This window comes from Manis javanica, chromosome 9 (genome assembly GCF_040802235.1).
Source record: "Manis javanica isolate MJ-LG chromosome 9, MJ_LKY, whole genome shotgun sequence".
NCBI lineage: Eukaryota > Metazoa > Chordata > Mammalia > Pholidota > Manidae > Manis > Manis javanica.
Genome location: NC_133164.1, coordinates 17,121,078 through 17,143,200, shown reverse-complemented (window position 1 = coordinate 17,143,200; position 22,123 = coordinate 17,121,078). Strand labels below are relative to the sequence as shown.

General features: G+C 38.9%; 1 long non-coding RNA gene across 4 annotated transcripts in view; it reads left to right on the top strand.

Annotated features, from left to right (window-relative positions):
• The window catches only part of LOC118973652 (uncharacterized), a 225,241-nt gene that overhangs the window by 132,752 nt on the left and 70,366 nt on the right, over positions 1-22,123 (top strand). For all 4 annotated transcript variants that reach the window (XR_012121018.1, XR_012121017.1, XR_012121019.1 and 1 more), the window contains exon 5: positions 3,236-3,342. This is a non-coding gene — a long non-coding RNA (uncharacterized lncRNA). The remainder of the gene's footprint in view (positions 1-3,235; positions 3,343-22,123) is intronic.

Here is a 22,123-nt window from a genome sequence, read left to right as displayed (position 1 = left end):
TATGTAGCTTGGAGAAAATAGGTAATCAAAATATATCAATTCAAAAAATTCAAAGACCTAGAAAAGATCCAGCAATGTGTCTTTACTTGACGTGGAATGTGATTGAAATGTCAGATGTTGTGTTGGAAACTATCAATCCTATATCTATACTGGCCATTTTCATTGCTTCAAGGCTACTTAGATAAAAATTTTGAAAAACTGTTCACTGTGGATAAGGTACATACCACACACACACACACACACACACACACAAAATAACAAAACTATCAAATTTCTTCTAGTCCTTACTTAAGGAATATTCAGGAAATGCTTAAAGATGTATGAACTTCTTGTATTGGCATTTTGTTAAATGGCTTTACTCAAACTTCAAAGGAGGCTGGCAAAATCATTTATATAAAATCTGTAAGCAAGTGAGTTGAAGTAATCCTGCATTCTTTGGGTTCTCTGCCAGAGAATAGCTGGTTATCTTCCTGCAATAATTCTCACCCTGGGGAAACTGAAAATCACATTTACAAAGGAAGGAGGAGAAGGGGGCCAAAGGGGAGATGTTACAGCAAATTTGATACATTTTGGGAAAATGTGTATGAACTTCCCTAATCTAAGCTGAGATCAGTCCTTTATATTGGCAGAAAATATATGAGGTCAGAGGATTTAGAGACAATTGTTTATATTGACAGTGTGTAGACAATGATCAGTTTTTGCATTCATTAATTCACTCCAGTTGCTGAGTGAGTCTTGTGAGAGATGGAGAGGTCAATGAGATGATACTCCTATGTTTAAAACTGCCACACTAGTAGGAAAAAGAAGACATCTTCATAAATACATAATAAATGACAGGTTTTGAAAAGGGGTTAGTATTTAGCAGAGCAAGAGTAAGTACCCACTAATCATTTCTTTAATTTTTGAATGTATGGATAATTATTTGTATAAATAAATAAATTATGAATTAGTACCATAAGAGAGGTTATGAGAGTTGATAGAGAAGAAATTATTTCTGTTAATTTGGTAAGTTGAGAAGTGGAGAAAGATACAGGAGTATAAGAAATACAAAGTAGAATTTGTATTTATGGAGCACATTGAGTGACTGGTAATGTAAGCCCAGGTAAGGATGACTATAAGGAAAGTCATTGTAGACAGAAGAATATAATAAAGGCTTGGAGATGAATTTATTCTGGGTGAAGGCATTTCTGTTTTCCTGAATGGTAAATTATATAAAAAGAAGAGGGAAACTCCTTTCTCACACGATATATAAAAACTTGCTCAAAATATATAAAGGACCTAAATATAAGAGCTAAAACTATAAAACACTTAGAAGAAAACATTGAGGTAAATCTATATGACATTGGATTTGGCACTGAATTCTTAGATGCAACAAAAACACAAACAATAAAATTTTTAAAAATACATCAATTGAACTTCAGCAAAATAAAAATCTTCAGTGTATCCAAGGACATTATCCAGAAAGTGAAAGACAACCTACAGAATGGGAGAAAATGTTTGTAAATCATATCTGACAAGGATCTGGTATCCGGAATACACAAAGACTCTCGGAACTCAATAATAAGAGGACAAACAATACAACTAAAGAGTGGGCAAGGGACTGAAATAGACATATCTCCAAAGCATATGAAAAGATATTTAATATCATTAGCCATTAGGGGAAAGAAAATTAAAACTACAATGAGCTACTACTTCACATCCACTAAGATGCCATAATAAAAAAAAAATACAAGTGTTGACAAGGATGTGGAGAAATTAATACCCTCATACATTTCTGGTGAAAGTGTTAGGGTTCAGCCACTGTGGAAAATAGTTTGGCAGTTCCTAAAAAATTAAACATAGGATTTCCATATGACCCAGAAATTCCACTCCTAGGTATATATCCAAAAGATGAAAACAGGTACTCAAACAACTACATATACGTGCATACCTATAGCAGACTACTCACAGTAGCCATAAAGAACCGAAATGTCAATTAATAGGTGAATGGATGAACAAAAGTGACATATCCATACAATGGAATGTTATTTGGTCACAAAAAGGAATAAACTACTGCTAGGTACTATAACACTGATGATACTCAAATATATTATCCTAAGGGAAAGCAGCTAGACACAAAAAGTTAAATATTGTTTGATTCCATATACCATTGATCCTTGAATAATACAGATTTGAATTGCAGGGGTCCGTTTATACATTAATGTTTTTCAATAACTATTATCAGAAAAATTTTTGGAAATTTGTGAAAATTTGAAAAAAAACATTTTCTCTTCTCTAGCTTACTTGGTTGGAAGAATAGAGTATATAATGCATATAACATACAGAATACCTGTTACCTGACTATGTTATCAGCAAGGCTTTCAGTCAACAGTAGGCTATCGGTAGTTAAGTTTTTTGGGAGTCAGAAGTTACATGCATCTTTTCAACTCCACTTGGGTCAGCACTTTTAGCCCCCACATTGTTCAAGGGCCAACTTTATATGAAGTATCCAGAAGAGTTAAATCCATAGGGACAGAAAGCAGGTTGGTGGTCCCCAGGGGAGTGGAGAATGGGGAGTAATTGCCTGATTGGTGTGGAGTTTCCTTTTGGAGTGATGAAATGTTTTGGAATCAGAGACAGATGTGGTGGTTGTATGACCTCTTAATGAACTAAATGCCATTGACTTGTTCACTTTAAAATAGTCAATTTTATGTTATGTGAATTTCACCAGTGTAATTGTTTAATTTATTAAGAAAAGAAGGAAGGATGAAAATTGTAATAAGTTGGATAATTTTCTTTACTGTCAATAAGATGTGTGTGCAGGGTAGAGTCACTGACTGTAAATTCTTGGTTAGAAGAGCAACATGGTCATCTTGTTTTTGGTGGAAGTTTGGTAGCTGCAGTGTGTGGTAAAGATTGGATGAAATAACAGGAACTGAAGTTACAGATCCATAATTTAAAAACTATTTTTACAAGAATCTGTTAAAGTCCAAATTATGCTGATGGCTGCAACAGGCATGGAAATGCCAGATTAGATGTCAGACATGGAATAGTATGATATCCTCAAAGCAGTTCATCTAATTCCATCTACAGTGATGGTACAATTTGCAGAGAATGGATCCAGTTACCTTTCCTTCTAATTGAGTGCTTCTGCCTCAGTTCACAGAAAGAGTAATCACAACTGTGGTCATATTTTAGTGCACCTTACTGAACGTTTCGATATTGTGTACTCAACTCCTTCTCTTGTGGCGATCAGGGGTATTCATTCAGCGAATATTCATTGAGCACCTGCCGTGTTCCAGACACCATGACAGACACTGCATTCATAAAGATGAACAAGTAGAGCTTACAGTCTATTGAAAGGTAAGTCAACAGGAAATAACGATGTAATTAAAGGGTGAGGATGAGCTAAGTTCAGTCACTAAATGTGGGAAAAGTCACCTGAAATAGTCTGGGATGATAGGTAATGGGTGAGGGTGGAAGTGTGAATGGGGTTGGATGTTGGAAATGCTTATCTGGAGAAAGTCACAGTTGCAACCCAGAGGGATGAGACCCGTTATTAGACTGAGAGGGGCAGGGTTGGGAGCAGAGGAGGCACCAAAGTTTCGGGTCACGGACCTAAGAATCAATGGGAGGATGTTTATATATCTGTGAGTCTGCCACCAACAGGGAAGAAAAATAGGACAGCATGGTGACTGTACTTAATGCGATTACATCGTATAATTGAGGGAAGAAAAATAGGACAGCATGGTGACTGTACTTAATGCGATTACATCGTATAATTGGAATTTGTGCAGAGTAGATCTTAAGTGTTCTCACCACACCCACACAAAATAGTAACTATGTGAGGTGATTGATGTATTAATCTGATTGTAATTGTTTCACAATGTATATGTGTATTAAATCATCATACAAATACACACAGTTTTTATTTGTTAATTATACCTCAAAAAACCTGGAAAAAAGTCTTTAAGTCCTTTCCAATCCATACTCTGATTTGCACTCACTTCTTACATTGTTTAGTGGTGTCGATTTTTATCTGATCCCTTTGGTTCTATCCAATAGGTTTCTTTCCTTTCACTGTATTACCTTACTTCGAGTGTTTTCACTAATGAGTGATGTTTTCACTTATTTTATTTTATTATACAATTTATTTTTAAATGAGGAACAGAAAGCAAAATGACATGTTGAATGTAATGAACAGCTTTCAGTTCATACGAATTTGTTTTATAACCTAAGAGGCTTTTATAGTCTTTCACCAGGTCTCCAGTCAGCATAGCAATCTATAAGCTGGAAAATGCTATGTTGAAAATATCCAAATGCCTTCTTTTGGAAAAATACTCAAGCACCTCCATTCTGGGGGAGTCTTCTTCCTAGGCATCTGATAGCTTGTCACTCGGTACCCACTTTCCATCCACTAGGCTATGGCCCTGGCTTTTATGGTATTAACTCTATATGTATTTACTTCCTTACATATAATTTAATGTGCTAGGAATCACCACCTCCTACCTGTGCTCTACATATGGATTATGGATGATTTATTTACTATCATTTTTTGATATGCATAGTTTTTCAGAGAAGGTGTAGGGAGTGTTAGATTTAAATAGCCACCATTATTCTACAGTAAACTACATGTCTTAAAAATATGATAAAATTCTGTATTCAAAGTTTTAACTGTGAACTGAGTGAGTAATGCTATATTCTGAATTGCATATAAACTTCCAGTACTCAAATATAGCAACATTAAACCAAAAAACTCATTTCAAAACTACTGTAAGACACCTTAGCTTTCTGTCATAGTGGTGATATACCATTACTATAGCGTAGATGTTCATAATTATTGATCAGCTATTGCATAATGTAATGAGTTAGCTTAAAGTAAAGTAGCCATCCTTACTTCTCAGGCAGAAGTTTTCTTTGTGTTACCCCTAAAGGTGAGAGTTTATCTCAACCATAAGTTGAAAAAAATATATTATTTCAAATGCTTTAAAAAGTAATTCTCATCAACTTTATTTTTTTCAACATTTCCTTCTTTATCCTGTCTTTCTGTTCATTCTCCTTCTGTCTTAATTCTCTGTCTTAATTTTCTAAGATCCCTCATGTCTTTCCTCCCAACCATTTTATCTCTCTAGTCTAGATATTAGAAATCCCAGTTATGGAATTGCCCACTTGAATGAAGTTTAATCATATTTTTTAAAATCTGAAAGTTGTTCTTAGTCATAAGGAGATTAATAAGACCTATTATATTAAGAATTTAGAATTACAATCATATAAATCATCTATTTGGAATCATAAACATGAGTGTAAAATAGGAGATTACAGCCTCTGCACCCATCATCTCTAAGGAAATGATTTTCATGGCAAATTCCCACTAAGAAATTTACTTCTAAAAATTGTAGTTACATTTCTGCTAGATGTTTGAATATTCCTTTATATTTTCTGCTTTCCACTAATGCTTTTATAGAAAAATACCTTGAACCTGCTCACGTCACTTTGGGTGGTGCTAAACAATACGTATCATTTGGTTACACACTGAAGAGCTTTACTTTCTGAGAAATAATAGACCCGACACATTTCAGCATTGCAGAAGACAGGGAGGAAAACAGGAGGAGATCCAGCTCTTTTTTCTGTTTTGTTTTGTTTTTTCATGGGGCTGATCTTCTCTTTGCAACAGTTCTTCCAGTGTCTCCATTTCTGCTCCACTAGTTGGTCAGTTTCTTCCCTGAAATGTCCGCTATGTAGTAACAATTACAACTGGAGTTCTTTCAGGCCACCTTTATTCCTCCTTCAGAGTTCTCCTTCCTCTGGTCTATTTAGGGAAAGAGTAGCTATTTCATGTCAATTACTGAGTTATTACCCCTCTGCACCTATTCCCTTATCCCATCTGAGATCTCTGCTCCCTAGGTTGGCAATCAACCCCACCCATTCACACCCCAAAAAGTCATTAAATCAAGGGGACATGTAGCATTCTTTACTGGAGGTTTGGGACAGACTACTTAAAATTAAGTGTTAGACGGTCCAGCCTTTTAAGTCCCTCAACCATCCCCATCTCAAAAGAATGTTTTCCCTTCTACTTGGGCAGCCTTCTACCATATTGCAGACCTCATCTATTCCTCTCACTTCTGGGCGGCTCCTACCATTCAGTTTCTCTTCATTTTATTTGCAGCCAATTTATCAATCTTTTCTGTTTTGCTGTCTCCTTCCAAATCATGTAAGCATTAGCTCCCAAGGTCAGACCATTAAATATTTTCTTAAACAAAAGCCTCCAGAGAAAAATTATGCCACTTCCTTAGGGGCAAAAGCAGCTCTGTTATTCGTAGTTTTAACTAGCATATTTCTTCCTCCTTGTTACTTTGTTTTATCAAAAACAGCTAATGTAGCCCTTTATGTCAGGGTCATAATAACCAAAGATAGTCCATGCATACCCTGGAGCTTTAGAAGTGCTATTGCAAGAGAAAAGATTGTAACAACCTAACTCAAGGTCATAGAAGATACAAGTGATGAAAGAATTAAAATACTCATTTTCTATTTTGATATAAACCAGTTAAATTTTTAAAAGGCAATGCTTCTCTTTTTCTATTTCTAAATTGGAGCAGTATAGAAACTTTAAGCTGACTGTGACTAAGTCACTAATTGAACAGTATGCTATGTAAATTAAATAGCAAATACCTTGTAAAAGTACAAGGTAATTATGGTTATGATTAGGGAAACCAAGGTGCAGAACCCCCAGAGAGAGAGCTGGCAGAAGTGTTAAAGACTCCATATGTGGCCCACCTGGCTGGGGAAAGAAATCTGGAGAAGCAGTCAAATGAATAAATCAGAAAAGTAGATCATAAAGAGAGTTTGAAAGTGAGATGAATGTAAGTTAAAAGAGAAGAAAAAACCTTTTCTGTAATATGACCAAGATTTTGAGAAGCTAAAATGTAAGATAACAAAAATTAAGGAAAGATACCTATATGTATCAAGAGTCTTGATATAATTTATAATTTGTCTGTTTATAAGTTCTAAAGTGTGGCAGTCTCTGTCAGTATGGGTTGTTGGTGGCAAGCAACATAAATTAACTCAAATTTAAGAAAAAAAAGAAATTCCTGAAGGATAGCCAGTATCTCAACGGTTTGATGTGAGGGAGGTGGGAGAGCTGGAGAATGAGTCTTAGAAACGGACAGCCCTCAGGGGAGGGGAGGTAGCCCAGGTCCCACCACTGAACAGCCTGATCGGGATGTCCCCTTAGTAACAGCGTTCCCAGTGGGCTCTCAAGATTTGACTCCTTTAATGCCTCCTTCACCACTGCGGAAAATTTCTCACCAGTCTCCTTCTTCCCTTAGAATTCAGAAGGTCAAAGCCCCAGGCATGAGCATCTCCTGGCTGAGAGTCTCTTCTTGGCTGCCAGTCTCAAGTTCACTTGAGATCCTGCTACCATGAACATGAGCTTGGAAGCCAGATGGTCTTAGCTTTGAATCAAGCTCTATCATTCATAAGTTATGTGGCCTTAAAAGTTACTTAGGCCTCACTGGCATTATCTGTGTAATGATGGTGCTAATGCATTTGGTACTAAAAAAATGCTTTTGTTTATTATGTCAATAACTGTTCTTAACTCTTGAGTAGCAGAAGATTCTGGTGGGGTACTGTAATAGAAAGGCTCTGCAACTGACCCTTATTTTCTCATGAGAAGGTGCAGTAAGAAGCTAATAGAAGATGTAACATTCAGAGACTCTGTAAGACACTAAGATTAAGATCACTCCATTCAAGAACTTAATAAAATTATTGTAAGACTGATAGAGAGAGAGCTTCCTCCATTTACCTCAGCCAGGGCCCTGTGGATCATAATGGAGGATGCAACCACAAGGTGGTAGTAAACAGGACACCATTATCACACTGGATCCCATCACAGACCTGCAACCAGTCCCTTCCAGTCTATGGGGCTTTTTTATCCAAGAAGCTGGTTGGTCCCAACCCTGTCCGAACAAGGGAATCATTTGCCCAGCTTTTCAAAAATACCATTCTCCTGGCTCTAGCCTCCCAAAAGTCTAGGGGATAACTGGATGAAGGGAGAAAGATATACAATTAAAATACAATTTTGTTTTAGAAAGGAAAGGAGAGAGGAAGGAATCACTGTTTGGGGAAGTTACTATTTGATGTCATCCAAGTCATTTCTTTCTATGAAATCTGTGCAGGAAAGATAAAACCCCTGGATAAGTTATTGTTAGTTTTGTTGTTCATGTGCTCTAATAGCTCAAAACCTTTACAATCAAGAAGCACTTACTAGAATTTAATCCAAATCCCTCCTCTTGAAAGCTAAGGCCCCTCACTCTTGTGCTTAGCTCGGAGGAAACACAACCTGCTCCCAACACTCAGGCTTAACCCTTCTCTGTCCTTGAAAAGTCACCTCAGTTTACATAAGTGAGTTATTTTGAGGCTTAATGAAACTGACTCACCAGTCCTACTGGAGTGTTGTGTGAATCAGCTCACAAGCAACTCAGGGCAGTTCTTTTCTTGTCTCCTAAGCCAGATTCTGTTGAAGAGCAAGCTTCCTGGGCCCAAGAGCCATTATGGGGATGGGATGGCAGGACCCAGCATTTGGCCTCCACCCAGAGCAACCATTACACTGGCTTTGGGCCACAGGCACCTGGTAGTAGCCTGACTTCATTACACCTTTCTGCCAATCCTGGGAAATGAAAAAACCGTCCTTGGCAATCTTCAGTCTGAGTCAGTGTTCATTAAAGCCAAGGTATGAAATATAATAGTCACTGTTACTGAGCATTTAATATATGCCAAATATGTTGTAACAATTAAAGGAGAAAATTTGTGGACAGAATACACTGCCAGGAACATAGTGACCTCAATAAATGGTGACTGGTAGAGACACTATTGCTAATCTTAAAAGTGGCCTTGAAAGTGCAACGTGGTTATTCTCATTTTACAAGGATGAAATCAAGGTTCAGAGAGGTTTCACTCCTTGCTGAAGCTTACACAGTTCATAATGGCAGAGCAGCCATTTAAATGCACGGCCGTGTTTTAACAAGACAGCTTTTCCCAGGATTGAGAGGGCAAAGCATTTGCCAAGGTTTATGGTGCTTTTCCACAGTTGGGAAGGGGGTTGAGTGGAGATTACAAAGAATTACTTCCTTTTCTTTGGCATAGGATCACAAACCACCTAAAATAAATCCTCCAGTAGACTACTGGCTCTATACTGTGTGTATATGTGCACAATGGGATGTACATATAATGTAAACAAATGTGAATTTCTAGTTTAGTGGTAATGGTAGAGAGAGGCAGGTAATGAATTGTAACAATACCACAAATTGATCACATTCAAAGAGATTTAATCAATATCATTTATTTCAATTATTTATTATCAAGGGCATATTATGTGCTTGATAATATGTGCTAAGTTACTTAGAGAATATAAAAGAAGAATATGGCAGAGTCCCAGCCCTCAGAAATCTTTACTGTAGTTAAAAGTCCCTATGAAATACAGAATCAAAGAATATAAGAATCTGTTCATTAAAGTGCTCAATTAAACATAAAATTAACTACCAAAATGTATATTAGATACCTTCAGGATGGACTAAGGACAAGGAAAGAGTTAGATCATTATTAAGAAGGTTCCATGAAGGAAGAGGGACAAATGAGTGCAGAGAACATGAAGCTAAATGGGAATGTCCTTTCTTTCATCCCAGCCCTCCTGAATCAGCCTGAACAAAGCACTTAAGTCAGTAATTAATTTGTTTATTTATTCCCTAGATAAATAGACCTGTGTGCCAGATTTCTGGTAGGGAGAGGAATAAGCATTATGCACAAGAACCAGGAAGAAACTTACTTGATGGACCAGGGGGTTTGGTAAGGAGTTATAAGGAAAAGGACAGAGATGGGGTGGGGCAAAATTCTGGTCACTGAGAGACAGAAATGGCATGGTCCAGAGAACCTACTCTATGGTCTTGAAGAAGAGAAAGAGAAGTCCAATGAAAGTGGTGTTAGAGAAAAATTCATCTGGGAGCAGTGCTCAGGTTCCTTGGTGCCAAACCAGCACACACATCTATGCACATACACCCATACATTCATATATATATGTGGGGAGGGATCATTTGCTTACTTGAAAAACTAACATGGCCATGCTGAATCTTTAAGAAAAACAGTATTTGAATATGGTCATGCATACTCTCCAGAGCAAAAAACAGAGCCAATAATCCCCAACTCTGGTTTTCAGTGGGTGTCAGCCTTACTCTAGCCCCTGCTAGGGAATGTTCTCTCATCTAATCATTCATAAGATGGGCATGGTTTTCCATTACCAGCAAACAAAGAATATCATGAAGTATTTCATCCATATGAAGAAATCCATGTAGTTAGTTAAAGAGGGGATTTTTTTCCCCGGAGACTTAAGCCAAAGGGGTGAAAAAAAATCTTTCCAACATCATAAAAGAAGGTCAACAGCTTCATGTGCTTCACAGCCACTAAGGCACAGAGATCGAATCTTACTTTCCTAGTGTCAGACCTGAGGTCTCATTGTTTAACAAATCCATGACACCAGAGTTAATTACCCTAAATAAATCTACCCTAAATTGCAGTTGGCTTCATTAAATGCCAGAAAATCATATTAGAATATCTCTCTATTTGGAAAAATGTGAAAATTGCCAAACAGTGGCTTCAGAATATTAGGAAGAATTTCACACAGCAGCAAACATAATTTCACTAAAGCTGCATGAAAACATTATAAATGTAAAACACCTGTAAAGCTTTGCTTGTAAAAATAACAGTAGAGGCAGGACTTCTAATAAATAAAAATGAAGTTTAAATCTATATCCTCTGTTGGCTTGGCTGCTACCAGATTTGGTCTGCATCTCAGTGAATGACCTTCATGCTGAGCTCCAGACCTTGTGCGTTGCTTTTCCTGTTGCGGGTTTGTCAAATATGAAAGCAACCATCCCTGCTACCAGCCTCTTAAACAAAAGGTGAGGTTTTTAGTCCTAACCTAAACATGCCTATTGGCACACAAGGAGCTTCACGGGGGGCTTCAGCAGACACAGAAGTGGCCTGAGACTTCACGATATGGCTGATGCCCCTGAGATCACCCTGCCCTTTCCTGCTGCTGTGCCATCATCAGTAAGGACAGCAGCAGGCAGGGGGATGCAGCCATGAAAAGGAGCTCAGAAATGCTAGACGGATAAATCCATTGCAGCCAGTCCAACACCTCCAGCGACTTCACTTGTCTGGTTGTACAATTTCTGAAGAAATGGAATCTGTCACTCCAGGCAACCCCTAACCAATTTTTAGTTATTGTCTCAAGCTTCTTATACAGTTGTTCTTCCAATTGTTCATATGAGAAGGAAGCAGCAGAATCAACTAGATAAGCAAAATACAGGATTGACTTTTGCTCTTTGCAACACTAATAGGAATCATAAGCAGGGAGTTTTGATGACTGGACAATGCAATCCTACAACCACATGCATTCTCTAGTGCTGACACACTCGTTGATATTACTTCATCCTGAAATACACAGCTTTCCTTTCAAAGGCAGATGTGTCAGCCTAGCCATGTGCAGTGGGATACCCAACTTCTGTGTTTATTTGCATTCGTATGTTAACATCTGACTGAACAGATTACTGCTAAATGTACAAAGGAAAAGATTGTGTAAACATGTACAGTTGTATTCTGTACTGAGAACTAACTTATCCGTGGTGGGCAGATAGAAGGACATCATATATGATGGCATCGATCACAGTTGTTGGTCCATGTGTGATTTGCCCCAGCATTTTAATGTTTTACCCAACATTAACACACATCAAGTGTGTTTTACACATCAAGTGATAGCAGCTGCACACAAAATATATTAACAGATTGAATAGATTAGTCCTAAATCTACAAAGCAAAACAAACCAGTTGTTCACATCAAGTCATTCACACAGGAGTCACACTGAATACCATTTAGTCAATCTTACATTCCCTTGTCCTTAATAAGGGTGGTTTCAGTGTCCCAGACAAAGGGGTGTTCTGGGCCAAAGGTAAGACTACCAGATCTCTAAACAGAAGGCAGGTAGATGAGAAGTAAATAACTTAAGAGAGCATATAATACACAACCCTAAACTGGGCATTGAAAGGAATAATAAAAAACATACCCCTAAGATTTGGGAGATTTTTCCTAATTGAGGAAAACAGAAAGAATAATATGCAAAATATAAATCAGATGCAACAATATCACCAACTGATTTCATCCCTCCATGTAGGTCACGGTGTGTTTACAAAGTATGGTTTGTGCTATAGGGCAACATAGGCACTCCTAAAAATTAAAACTCACATTCTGCAAATCATATATGGAAAGTAACCAGAGAATATGCAAAAAACTGGGTTATGGGCAGACTACTCACAATCTATGCAATCTATTACTAAATGCTAAGAAAAACAATAATAATCTTGATAAAAATACTAGCTTGGTTAAAAATACATTGATATTCCTAGAAATAAATAAATATGAAGTGAAAGTAGATGGAAAGGGATGTAAGGAAGAGTGGAGGCTGCTCAGTTGTAGAAATGAAATCAAAGTGTGAAAATACTGGGCAATCTTGCAAAGGAGGAACTTCCATGACAAAGCAAGAGGCCACACTGAGTCATGAGGAAGAATGTAGGGCAATGAACATCACATGCAGGACTCCATTCCTCTGCAGCAGCTGTGTTAAGATATTTTGCATTCAGGTGCTATCACTTGATGAGTAGAATATCCCTGATGTGTGTTAATCCTGGGGTAAAATATTATTAACATGCTGGAGCAAATCACACATGGGATGTCCTATCTGTCCACCATGGATGATCTGGTTCTCAATACAGAAATAAGTTTCAGTAGAGCAGACCAACTGTTATGGTTTATTCTGTTTTCTTATCGAGCCCCCATTTAACTTCATATCAGTTTGTCCCACTTGTTATTAATGATGTTTTATATGGTGTTATACATTTTAATGCATATTATTTCTGAAGAGCTATTTGCAGAGTCTTTCATTTCATCATAAAATACTGCATCAGTTTTCAGTCTCTCTCTTCTCTCAAGGTGTTATTAAAGAAAAGAATGGACTAGCCAGTGGGGAGACAAGCTATAGGAACGGGGTGTAACTGCTGTCTCCTCTCAGGAAAGAGAAACCATCGCTAGACCCAGAAGTTATGGCTGGAGTGGGAAGGGAGGGCATGAGGAGACACCAATTTCTATAAGAATAAATTAGGAATTCCTCCATACTAAGGGACAAAATTGGGAACGGTGATCACCTTGTAAGAGCTGTATGAGGCAAAGTCAAGGAACCAGGAAAGCAAGAATGAGAAAAACAAATAGACAATGGGGATGCAGTCTGGTTAGCACCCATCCATGATTTACATGAAATCCAGGAACAGGCTTGTATGGAAAGGTCATGGTCAACTTAGAAAGTTCAGATGGGATGAGCAATAGGTTACAACTGCCTCTTTTCTCTCTGAGCTATGACTGCAAACTGACCATAAAAACCTGATCTTTTTCTTCACAGTATAGGCAGTTTCCCTGAGCATGGCACCTTCTAATCATGGACTAAATTTTCTAGGTTTTCTTAAAGGTAGGTGTGGCCATTTGACTGTGCTTGTGGCAAAGGCATAAGACAGAAGTGATGGATCTCTTTTCAGTTTCATAGTAAAGTAGGGTTGTGCCTTAAAGCCACGTACATACCTATTCCATGTTTTCTCTTGCTTTCTTTCTTGCTGCAACCTACACATGGCTATAGTACACCTGCTTGACTGCCCTGCAGGATGACAGAATATGCAACTAACAGAAACCTGGGTACCAAATAACTTCAAGGAGTAGAACTGCCCTATTTACCTGTAAATATTACCTAAGAAAGAAATCATCCACTATAGCCTTTAATCCTCCATCACTTGGAATTTAACTTTGTTTCAAATAATACATTCTGTTACAGTCTAAGACATTATATCATCTATATAGTCATAACTGTCAGTTGATTAATTTTAAACTAGTTTATTAATAAAAGGTAGCTTTGAATATTCATTATCTATCATTCCAGACCAAAAGAAAGCAAATCCCTCTGTACCTGTTAAACAGTCTTACATGGCTGGGCTTTCCCAGTGCTATGCCTTTGTTGAGAGGTTCTTGAATATCTTCAGATGTTCCAAAGTGTCATAATTACAGTTTTTGAGACAGAGAAGGATATGCCAAAACAGATTTCTTATTTCATTTGGAAAAATAAATGAGCTTTTTTTTAATAAGGACATCTCTGCCCTCTCAAATAGTAAAACACTCTTTACAAACTACAGTACTTTTTAAAAGGGAAGTACTGGCCAGGGAAGTGCTAGATGGATACATGAGACAGAATGTATATTACTTTAAGGTATAATTATAGGTTAAAGTGGCATCTCCAATCAAGAAAAAGACAAATTGTTAATAGAAATTATGTCAGGACTAGCCCTCCATTTGGGAAAAGCAGCTAAAAGCAATCCCTACTTCATCTCTTAGAGCAAAATTATTTCCAGGCCAACTAAGGCTTAAGTGAAAAATAAGTATGTAATTTTCACAGAGGATATTTATCTAATTTATTTAATAAGGTGGGAAAAGAATTGTTGAGAATGACAAACAGAGCCTCAAGGAGGAAAAAATTAATAGACTTGATAGCATAAAACATTTAAAACTTTAGTACCAAAAGTTTTATTTAAAGGAAAGTGACAAAAATCAGAAAATGTATACCAAAGATATAAATGTCCTTAAGACATAAAGTTGTTACAAATTATTAAGGAAAACGTGCCAAGAGAAAAATGAATAAATTATTAAAATAATCCAGTCATCCAATAATCAGTAATATTGTGAGCATATAAATAGGTTCAGCTTCCCTAGCAATTCAAAATTTCAAATCAAAGCAAAAACAGGAAGCTATGTTTCAACTGTCAGATGGATAGAGAAACCCATTCCACTATTGCAGGAGAATTTGCAGATTGGGAAAGTGAATTAAGATTTATCCTCTCTCTTGATCATCTGCCTGCAGAACAAACCCTCCTTCTCTTCAGACTGTCTCCCTAGTTGACACTGAATCTGAGCCATTTCCCATTTTCTTAGGAAGAGCCAATCAAATTGATGCCTCATAAATGCAGCAATGGGAGTTCCATTTAACTTTTGGGAAAATGTCTTTATCTAAACAGGTGGCATTTGAATGGTGGAATCTGCTGGCACTGACAGTAGGTTTCAGCCCTGGCAGCAGATGAGGATCACCTGAGAATGACACCAAAGTAGGTCCTTAAAACATAACATGGCCAGGTCCCAGACCAAGCCAATCAGCCCAGAGGATCTGGCAGTGGGGCTGTGGCAAACTGTTGTTACTGTTTTTATTATTTTGTGTGTGTTTCAATGCTCTAGAGGTGATAGAGATGCTAATTTCACCAAAGATTGAAAATCTACCCCTAGGACAGATGATTCCCCTTCAAGACACCTTGGAACTTAATAGAAATGCCTATTCTTAGGTTCCATCCCAAACCTACAAAATCACAAACTCCAGGTTGGGACCCAAGGCTCCGTTTACAATACCCCCAGGTGATTCTGACATGCAGGCTCAAGTTTGACAACCACTACCTGAAGACAGTCATTCCACAGCATTTAGTGAGCCCTTCTTGTTTCCAGGCACTGGCATATGAAGAGGAAATGAGGTTTAAAAAAGTCTAATTTGGTGTAATACGCATCATTAGGAAAGAGTAACAATATACTATACAAGACCAGAAATGATTAAGCCTCACTGTGGTAAGGCCTTGCACACAGCCCTTCCAGCCGCCCCTAAATTATAGATGTGGCCTTGGGGGGGTTGACCTTAACCATAGACACAGCCACGTCAGAGGCCCATCGCAGACCTTAGCGACTTTAAACCCAAATATCCTGTTTACATCTTTTGATGAGAGATCTGCTATCCCAGTTACTCAGAGTGTGCCCTGGATCAAGGGGAATAACTGGCAAGTTGAGTTTCCTTCTGTTCTGAAGCTTCTGATCTCACCCACGATCCCACGCCACCCCCGAAATCTTTCCCAGGAGTTGATCAGTACTTAAGCAAGTGATGTGAGTCCAGCTAACAGAAAACGCATACAGACACACCACCGCCACCCCGCCCTCGGGGCGCGCAGCCCCTTCCCTGCCAGGGTCTCCTCCTCTGATGCAGCCCAGCTCCTCCCGTGTAACCCAGAAGGAAGGAAAGCCAGTGAGAAGCGAGAGGGAGCAAAAGGCTGATCTGCTGCAGCTTTCCGTGGACGATGCCACTTCCCCGGGACAGGCACGCCAGGAAACGCGGGGACCGGCCTCGCCCAGGAACGGACGGTTAGCATTGAGAACAGGGCCTGGGGTGCGGCATCCCTGACCCCCGGGGAAGAGCAAGCCCCGCGCCGGCGGCCGACCCACTACAGCTGGACTTGGCCGCCAAGACGCGCTGCGCCGAGCCCGGGGGAGCATGGCGCCTCTCGGCCTCCTCCGCCCTCCTCCCTTTCTTGCCCCATTCCCTTTCCCCGTCTGCCATGTTCTCCTCTTGGCCTGTTACCCCATTTCTGGATTTTTCTGCAGCCTTCCTCCCAGACTCTTGTGTTAATTGGGGAAGGGAGCTTCTGCCCTGCAGGACTCTTAACCTTGCACATTCCTGAAAGCGCCTTACACCTTAGGATTGGAAAAAGAAAAGCAGAGGATCATGATGCTCAAACGAATCCACGGTAATTATTTTAGCAATCCCACACCTACCCCTACACGCACAGCTGAAAACAGAATCCAAGAGAACCACCAGCGTTGGCAAAATTATCAGGTTAACTAAATAAATGCCCTTTTTCTGTGAACACACACACACACACACAAGCGCACGCGCGACAAGCAGGAACAAGCTCAGGGGCATACATTTGCTGAGGCCCTTGTGACCTTTTGTCGCCTCTGCCCTGTAGCTTTCTCCTCAAACGATGATGTGTCTCGTTTTGCCCAGGTGCTGCTAGGTGACTGAAATAGAAGGCTCTTCCTCTACTTGACGTGGGCCAAGCCCTGAGGTCTTACTGTATGAAAGGGATAGGATAGTCTGGATAATAAACGTGAAACGCATACCCTGACCGGAAAGCAGGTCTGAGTTCCACAGGTTACCTGGCACACCTCGCTGGGTCTCTGGGGAGCTGGTACTTAGGCCATGTCTTTTGGAGGAAGGAGGGGGGTGTTCAGTCCTGACTGCATATAATAATTACCTAGGAGACAAGGGTGATGGAGGGGTGTGTGTGCCTGTGTGTACACAAAGTATCAAGAGTTGGGCCTGGAAATGGAGCAACCATTTTAAAATGTAGAAGCCATTCTTAGACTCAGGGATGGGCTTGGACATAATTTGGGGCTCTTCTTTTGTTCTGTAACTCCTTAGGTGATGTAAAGATGCTGTCATGATTCAGAACTGCTGCTCTAAAAACAGTGCTCAAAGTGTGACTTCAGGACCAGCCTTATCTCTATGGAATGGGAGCTTGTAAGCAATGCACAGTCTCAGGTCCATCCCCAGATGGACTGAATCAGAAACCCTGGGGGTGAGCCTAGCAATTTGTGTTTCAACAAGTCTTTCAGATTATTTGCATGCAAGCTAAAGACCTGTAGGGATGACTGGCTTGTACTGCCCAGAAAGCTAAGAGTGATTTGAATATTTTTAAAGGGCTGTAAACAGAGCAACCTATGCAACAGACTTAAGTAGCCAACAAAGCCAAAATTATTTACTATACTGCCCCTTACAGAAAAAGACCGCATTCTATACTAGAGGGTGATATGGTGGGGGACTCTGTAAGTCCACCAGACACTGGCAGGATGAGGACACTGAAAACATTTGGGAAATAGTGAGATGCTAGGGAGTGCAGGGAGAAACAGGATAGGGAGGTGTCAAGAGTGGAGAGGATGAAATACATGTTATTCTCATTCATGTGAAATATCAGTCTTGCTTAAGGGATGTGCTAAAATCAATGGAGGCCAAAGTAAGATGTCCCTCCTTTTTGTGTATGAGCATTATTATTGGCATCAAACAAAGAGGCATGTAGGATCAGTCTTATGTATGGCATATGTGAACCACAGCAGTCTTTCCAGTAGAGCCTGAAGTCAGCTAATTACAGAATCACCCCATACCCACCCTCCCTGTGTCTACACAGGAGTGTTTGTGTGTACATTTGCTTTCCCTAAGCTCCTTGAAGACAGAAAATAGAGTCCGTACTTACCTTCATATTTTATTTCCTGAAGCACTGTGATAGGCACACAGTAGGAGGTACTTAAATGTGTCTGTACTCAATAAATGCTTGTTGTTTTTTTAATTCCTATATGTGGTTTCCAAGTTTTAAAGACAATTATCTGCATATGTGTTAGGTGTTTGGATAAACTGTATGAACTGTTTTAAAGGGAGGAGTCTGAATAAAATAGAGGCTCCAGGACATGCAAAATAGTGAACATTAAATATAGATGTATAATTTATTTTTAAAGGAAATAATGCCTGTCTTTTAAACAACATGTCCCCCCAGTGAGGTATATCTTTAACCACTTGAAGCAAATATTTCATTGGAGAAGTTTATTGTTGGTTAATGTTGTTAGTGTTGTTTTTTCATGTAATAAGGGTTACCTTCCTGCTCACCATACTTCATAAGATTAGCAAACTAAATGTATATGCTTAGATTTCAATTTTAAAGATCAGAACTATAACATCCGTTTCTATTGAATGATGCTATTTCTAGGTCTGGGCTGACAGCCATTACTAATACTACTTGGCTGTGGTGAGGCTAAGATGAATTCTATTAAAAGAAAAAAATCCTCAATAACAGATATGTTCACAAGTTGCTCTCCATTTAGCACTCAATCTGTTTTAAAATATGTGATTTTTTAAATCTAGAATTAATGTAAAATAATTGCACTTTAGCACAGTATTATGTATTTTAATAAGTTATTTTGCCAATATGTCATATTGTAATTTGGGGGAAAGGCAATCATTTTGGGAATGGGTAGCCTTTTCTGAAAAAGAAAAAAAAAATGCCATTGATTCAAAAGCAAGTGTTTCTATTGGAAATTAGAAATAATTTCCAAAAGCATAAATCCTTATTTCAAGGTCACTTTCTGCCATCCAGACACCTTACTTCCCATTAAATTAAGAACAGGTATCACAGTGCCAGCAGAATCTACTACAGTGAAACCTTGGTATTTTTAAGATCTAGAAATTCAGTATTATTAGGTTGTAGCATACCTAGGTAAGTGCAGTTGAAGGCAGTTACCACATGATGTCCCATTTATACATGGAGTTGCAAAAACACAACATTAACTTGTGTCTTTAGCAAAAGTGATTTTTAAAAAATCTACTGAATGACAATAACCTTAAAGGAAATAATGTACGAATGTGTAAGATGAATCTACTTAAGAAGTTGAGGTGCTGACTGATGCTGAAATAACATATTTGAACACTACTGCAGAGCAAAAAGTCATCAATAAAGGGTGTGGAGACCATAATTTTATTAAAGTTATACAAACACCACATAAAATTTTTCCTTCAAACTTTGATTACTTTTACCTATAAAAAACCATGTTGTCTTGCTGAATGTTTAGCACCATATTTTCTGAAACAAGAAATAATTTTTTTTAATATAGCAGGATAAAAGATATTTAGAAGGAAAAAATATAGAATATGCCTTAAGGTCAATAAAAATTCAGGCCTATATTTCAAACTATCTTATCAGTCACTATCTAGTCTTGAGTTCCTGAATCCACTAATACCTAACTAATATCTCTCTGAATATTGGTTGGCTAAGTATCTCTAAAAGTAATGAAGGTCATCTAGGATATGGATTTCTGAGGTAAGGATCTCCCCAACTGTAAGAGATGGCACCTGCTCTCAAAATCAGATCTTAGCAGCTTGGGCCAAGAAACATGGCTGTTTCTTGTTGGCCCTGTAAATGTCCTCCCCCCTAATCGGTCTGTCACCTTACTATAGAGATCAGCTGAATGGTCATAAAATTTTAAGGTTGGAAACTGCCTTGCTTTATACCTCCTCCCCCAAAATCATCCCAAAGGATCAGATTAAATTCATCCCTCCTTCAAGGTCAACCATTAGAGCAGACAAGGCCAACCAACAGCAAGTTCCACCCTTTTCTTTGGAGAGTCTCCAACATCCTTAGAATATAACCCCCTTTACTGAAGCTAGCTTAATCACATTATATTGCCCACAACTGAATAAGGACCAAGGAATTAAAGATTTCAAGATAGAATCATGATCAAAAGACTAAACTACTTTGAAGAAGACTTACAGAAAGTTACTAGTGGAAAAATGTTTGGGTATCCAACTCTGTCAGTTAAGGACCAGTCAAGAAAAGAAACCCATGTCAGATAGTACCATAGGGTGAAAAAGGATAAGCATAGACTTAGGGAGGCCAGCCAGCCAATAACAGGAAGATACCACCACCTGTGGGCCTGGAGAACCAGAAGGAAGAGAGAGTGCCAGCAGACAACAAGACCCATGGCTGTCCATAAGAATGCGGGCTCCCAGAGGGGAGTGTTGCCTAACAGAGCTGGAGTCATGGGAGACATGCAACTATGGTCGGACATCCATCCAAAATGAGAGGATAGGTGAGAGAAACCCAGCTTTTCTCTCTTGTTCACTTCCATCTCTGCCTCTGTGTCCCATTGGCCAAACCTACCTGGAAGCTGCTTTGCAAAGAAGCTGAAATGCACTTTGCAGGAGTCAGCCCCATACTATAAAGAGAAAAGTGTGAAAAGGGTGGGGAATGGATCAGAAAGCAAAGAGGTTGACCAGAAATCCATCAGTCACTCATACTGGTTACTAGATCTCCATCTGTACGCCTGGTAGATTAAGACTATGACAACATGGCCTCTTGGTAAGGAATGAGTCACAGCATATTTAGGCCTGGACCGGAACTGGAAAATAACTCACATGAACTCAGTAGTAGCCAGTGGAAGGCATAATTTTACTTTGATTAGAATTGTATGTATCTATAAAGTACTCAAAAACCATCTGAAAATATTATTCCATAAACATAGTAGGAACAACAAAATGTGATTCTTACCTTCAGTTAACCGTCTGGCTTTGGGGCAATGATGTAAGTGGTTCTGTGTTTCAGAGGGGGGCGGGAGGAATAAAGAGTGAATTAACATTTATTGAGTTCCTATTATATTCCCTATTCTGGACTGAGTTTATAAACACTGCCTCATTTAATCTTCATAAAACTTTGTATCAGGATGAAATTCTCCATGGGTCTTTTGTGATTGTGCATATTTTATGAGCAGAGTCTCTTCCAGCTTTTGTTCAAGAGCATCTTTGTAGAGCGAGCAATTTGAAAGACACAGATGATTGTCTCTCTTTACAGCAAATGAGTTTTGGTGGGGGTGGGGAAGGGTGTTTTTTGGTTTTTACTGTCTAATAAAATAAAGATATAATCTTACTCTGGGACAAAGGTCAGGCAGGTTTGCTTACACCCCATTATTAAAGATATGTGTTCTCTAAGTTTGGGATTCCTGGGCTGTATTGCAAACCCTCTCAGTACAGAGCATCCACCTGGGTGGCTCACATCACTGCGCAGACTTGGGTGGCAAGACGGACCAACAACAAACGGAAAACTCAGGCTGTCTGTTACGCCCTGAGTAATAAAGTCCTTAGTCTCTGACCCAGGCATCTTGTGTCTTCTGCCAGCATCTTTGAAACTGTCACAGGCTAACTTGTTGGCTTGCAGATAGAATAAAATCTTGACCCTATGGGCGGGACTAGGATAAGACAATAGAGACAGCTTAGACATGCCGTTTAAGGAGGCATTCTTTCTCAGGATCCTGCAAGTTTCTTCTCTGCAGACAACTTTCTTAATTCACTCTAGTCCTGGCCTTGCTTGACATCTTGTGTAGAAGTTCTATAATGGGTATTTTACTCATTTTATAAAAATATTTTAAATTGGTTTTATAAAGTTGCTTTATGTGATTTTGGCCCAGGTTCTGTCCCCATCCAGATCACGTTTTCATTATGTATATATACTCATGCATGAGGGGTTTGCAGGCATGGAGGATCTGAAGTGGCAATGGCATGAAGAATTGTTAAAGAGGAACAGAATTGTCTGATCAAAAAAATAAAACAAGTTTTCGAGCCATTTAGTAGAAAGCAGATGCTGTCATCTGCGATACCAT